The sequence below is a fragment of the Toxorhynchites rutilus genome, chromosome 2 (assembly GCF_029784135.1).
Source record: "Toxorhynchites rutilus septentrionalis strain SRP chromosome 2, ASM2978413v1, whole genome shotgun sequence".
NCBI classification, from domain to species: Eukaryota; Metazoa; Arthropoda; class Insecta; order Diptera; family Culicidae; genus Toxorhynchites; species Toxorhynchites rutilus.
This window is the reverse complement of record NC_073745.1, coordinates 174,365,649-174,370,665: the sequence shown is the minus strand read 5'-3', so window position 1 is coordinate 174,370,665 and position 5,017 is coordinate 174,365,649. Positions and strand designations below refer to the sequence as shown.

The following is a 5,017-nucleotide window of genomic DNA, read 5'->3' as shown; positions in this document are numbered from 1 at the left end:
GCAGTCGAATGTGACCCATCCACATGCCTATCTTATGTCTAGCATAAGGCATCTCAAGTGTTGAGAAAGTTCGTGCACCTCGAGGAAGGTTCTTTTGAAACAAATCAATAGAAGCCATCCTATGCGCGATCAGTGTGACTACCCGCACATATCATCGCTCACGCACCACGTTGCAGTCGAATGTGACCCATCCACATGCCTTCAGGCATCCGAAAATTTTTTAATAAAAAAAAGAGAAGTCACCACATGCAGCACTAAGCTGCAGTAGGACTTCTCTTCTAACCACAACAACCGTACACGTACCCCATCCACATGCCTATCTCCGACACTCGGCATGGACCTTCAAGTGCCCGAAAATGTTTAAATAAAAAGACGGGTGGGTAATGTCGGGGACATAACCGGAGTGACGTAGGACTATACAAAGGGGACAGCTTTTGCTAAATATATAGTTTAATTATATTGTTTTATTTTCTTCTACCTACCTATCTACCTGAAAAATGAATTACTTTACTGTTTACTTTTTATGAACATGTTGGGGGTTCTGAAAAGAACCTTTGGTGTTGTGTTTTTGCGTTTTTTTTTACAAACTTGATTCTTGATTTTTTTCTAAAGGCTTTGTACTTATTAAATGCTCAACGCCGGGCATCTTTCGGCGTATGCATATATCGTACAATCAAAATGATGGCTGTGATAGGGAATGCATAGGTAGTCATCAACTCATTCACTATCATATATTTCATTATTGAGCACATTACCGTACCTTAAACTGTGGTTTCGGAGACGAATGAATTGTAAGATTTGTAGTATCCGTAAACAAAGTAAATAAAAATAAAAAAGAACTGAGGTTTTGGAGACGATCTGTTGAAAAATAAACGAACTATAAGAACTTAAAATAAGAACAGAGCAGCAGGAAATACATAGCTCATCATGTTGCTCCTTAGTTATTTTCCTATACAATGCAGATGTAACGTCAGTCAGTCAACCAAAGAAAGCAGTTCTTGCTACCGAGAAAATTCGTTTATGCCATCCTGCATACAATGTGTTGTAATTTGAAGCCACTTTTAATTCGGAAACTATACATGGGTTTGTGAAAACTGAATGATCAATTTAAAAAACCCCAACCAGTTCAAGAACAAGCATAAACAAAACAAAACAGTTTATATTATATGTCATATTATGTCACTTTAGAATGCATTGGTATTGTGAAAAACTTTTAATAACTCTTTTTTGAATGGTTTAATGGCCCTGTAAAGCGCCGTGTTTTACGGTGGCTGGTTTTGCCACCAAAGCGGTCTGTATAAACAAACTTTGTCTTTCTTCTACCTGCTGCCGTTTTGCGATTGCGATTGCCACTCGCTGAAACTAGTTGTTGCCTTGACGAGCGCCGAACCGAAGCTGCTCTGTTCTTGATGCGTGTTTTCTGATTGTCGTGAGCAGCTTTGCAAGCCAACTCGAGCACTCCGACGGTCGAAACTCTATAATCGCTGTTAGGTATACTGGTGCTCCGGCACCAATCCGTTCGGCCTAGTTACCCTTGCGGAGCAATCAATGAATGCGACCAACAGGGAACTGGAAACATGCACGGTTCGAGTGAGACTTTGCCTTTCCCTTAACTTGTCCTCCTTTGTTACGTCAACACGTCCACGTTGCTGCTTGTTTTCTTTTTATGATGTGATGCGATGCGATGCTAAACGTTGCCGTACAACCACACTGGTTTACGGTTTGAAAGAAAATGAGATATTTTTTTTTGGATCCGCGCGCTTTATACTCTAGCGGTACACGCTCACAGGATAGAGACAAATCGGCAGACTCAGCCAAAGGGACGAGTCCAACGAGACGAACGAATGAGCGTTAAAAGGCAGCGATGGCAAAAAAATACATTCATTACGATTTGTTCGCTCGTTGGATTCACATGCAGGCTAAAAAGGGTCCTTTTCAGGATCACAAAATTATCTTCATTCTAAAGAGTTTATTGTTTTGTTATCACTCGATATCCCCATCTTGTTCGGCTAAACCTTCCTGTTTAGCGATTTGTTGCCACTCGCCACAGCTTTCACAGTTGGAAAATTTCTTCCCATCCAGCTTTGTGACATGTTGCACAGTAAATTACATTCAATGCGACGTGCCGAAGCACCACTCAGTGTCGCATTGGAGGCGATTTTAACCTGTAATTGAACATTTGCGATGACAGTGGTACAGTGTCGACTTTCAATGTAGGGTCATAATTTGGATCTCTATGTTTACAAAAATGTCCAACTAATTATGTCGCATTACATGTCCGTCTAATTAGCTAAATGTCGAACTAATTGTAAATTACTGTACTTTCAATCTGGAAACAATTTAAGAATTGGTGTAAATTGAATAATCAGGAAAGTCCCCAACTATCAATAAGCTCAGAACAACTGCCAAATTCACATACTCAGCAGATCCTGGCAAACAAATTATGAAAAAATCAAATTGTTTTTTATTATTATTTTGGATATTATTTTAGAAAACATTGAACTATATTTCGTAAACTCTTTTTTGAAAGGTTTAATGGCCCTGATAAGCGCCTTGTTTTATGGAATGGTTTCAATTTAGAAAACTTTGTACTCGTGGTTTTGAAAAAAAACCATTTCGAACGCCCTCGATGCCGCCTTGTTCTGGATTTGCCACCAAAGCAGATTGTATAAAGAACAAACTTTTTTTTTTTTTCAGCTGCCGTTTTGCGATTGCGTTTGCCATTCACCACTCGTTGCAACTGCCTGTTGACTTGATGTCCACCGAACCGAATGTGTTCTGTTCCGAATGCGGGTTTTGTTTTCGGCGCGAGCAGCTTTGGCAGCTAACTCGATCACTTCGGCGGCCGAAACTATATAACGCCGGCTTGGTGGACTGGTGCACTGGTACTAATGCGCTCGGCCTAGCTACCCTTGCGGGGAACTCCAGACCGACACGATTCGAGCGGGTTTTGCCTTTCCCTTAATTTTTCCTCCTTTGCCATGTCCAGATTTGGCTGCTTGGTTTGGTTTGTTGATGTGTTGTGATGCGAACTGATGTGGTGTACGGTTTGAATGAGAATGATCGTTACGGCAGCGGAGCGGGGATTTTTAAGCTGACTGGCTGGCTCGAGAATTACGCATGTGTGAGACTGCGACCAATGTTTCGTTCTTTTTTTTTTCTTTTTCCTTTCCAATCGTGCTTCATTCTATTTCGCTGCTGCTCTGGTTGCCCGTTTTGGTCGGTACGATTTGAGGAGCACAAAATGGACCAATCAAAAATGGGCACATAGTGCATTTGGACAATGCTTGATATTTCACAATTATTCAATTATTTATCTCAAGAAAAATGAAATGTTATTCGTTATGATAGATGCGTAGATATATTTCCTATCAATTGATGCAAAAACCTTTGCGATCTATTGAGAAATGCTCGAGTTATAAACGTTCCAAATCTTGCATTTTTTCCTACTTGTTCAGTGCCTAGATTTCCATTTCACCCCCTATATCTTCCGGTTAGACGTAGTCCTACGTCAAAAAAAGAGAAGTCACCACATGCAGCACTAAGCTACAGTAGGACTTCTCTTTCAAACACAACAACCGTACACGTACAAGGCCAACCTTCAAGCATGGGTAGTCTGAGAGGATCGAAGTGTACACCTCTCTGCAACTCGCAACTCCCAGCCTGTAAACCTATCGTTTGTAGGAGGTCTCAGGTGTCCAGATGCCACGCAACACGGTGGACACGCAAACGCGCACCACCTCTACGTGCTGGGCTCATCCCTTTTCGCTCGCAGCTACTCAGGGAATCCAGTCACACATCATTTGAGGCCTATAAGAACAATCTCATGTATGGAGAAGATGGAACACACAAAGACTTTCATCTTGGGACGTGTGTTCATCAAGCCGTGCGCCGGGGCCTTCGCACGTTTGACTATCTTCAATGTTTTTCCACCACCGAAGGCCGAAAAACACCATTACGCATATGCGCTACCTAAGCAGCGCATATAGTTAAATTGGTAAATATAGGCGGCACTCAAAAATGTGTACATCGCACAATGATTGTACGATGTGCAATATGCGTTCAACTTGTCGGTGTTCATGTGTCCTGCAGTTCACATTCTGACGCGCAATTTGCTGCGGTCTTCATCGATCCACGAGCCGAGTGTAGTCACACATCATTTGAGGCCTATAAGAACAATCTCATGTATGGAGAAGATGGAACACACAAAGACTTTCATCTTGGGACGTGTGTTCATCAAGCCGTGCGCCGGGGCCTTCGCACGTTTGACTATCTTCAATGTTTTTCCACCACTGAAGGCCGAAAAACACCATTACGCATATGCGCTACCTAAGCAGCGCATATAGTTAAATTGGTAAATATAGGCGGCACTCAAAAATGTGTACATCGCACAATGATTGTACGATGTGCGATATGCGTTCAACTTGTCGGTGTTCATGTGTCCTGCAGTTCACATTCTGAAATTGAAACACGGGTTGAAATTTGAAACACACACTTGGAGAGTACGTTCGCATGTAAACATACGATGTACAGGCCACTCCTGGGTTCTTAGAACCCATCGCACTTGCAGAATGAACATCACGCCGGTTTCATCACTTGGGACGTATTTTTGTCATCATTCGTCCAAAGACCGTGTGATCGGCTTAACCTTTAGCTCACTAGTATGGGGACTCGCCAGGGGGCATCTGTACGTTCACATGCGCACATGCGAAGTACGAGACACCGCACCTAGTCCAACAGATGAGATCTATAACGCCGGGTCTAGTAGTTTCGAGCCGCGCACACACTGCAAGGTATGGCCCCTACAATAGGATGAAAGTTCGAAGGCCCCGGCCCTTCATCCAAGTAGTAATACCTTTAGTGCAGTAAGGAATGGGAATCCCATCATCGATCCAAAGACCGAGACGATCAACCCTTTCCTTCCATTCCCATCTCACTAGTATGGGGACTCGCCAGGGGGCATCTGTACGTTCACATGCGCACATGCGAAGTACGAGACACCGCACCTAGTCCAACA

The 5,017-nt window shown here is 42.9% G+C and overlaps 1 pseudogene; it reads right to left on the bottom strand.

Moving 5' to 3' along the window:
- Positions 1-4,008: 4,008 nt before the first annotated feature.
- Positions 4,009-4,161, bottom strand: LOC129772316 (5.8S ribosomal RNA; annotated as a pseudogene).
- Positions 4,162-5,017: the final 856 nt, after the last annotated feature.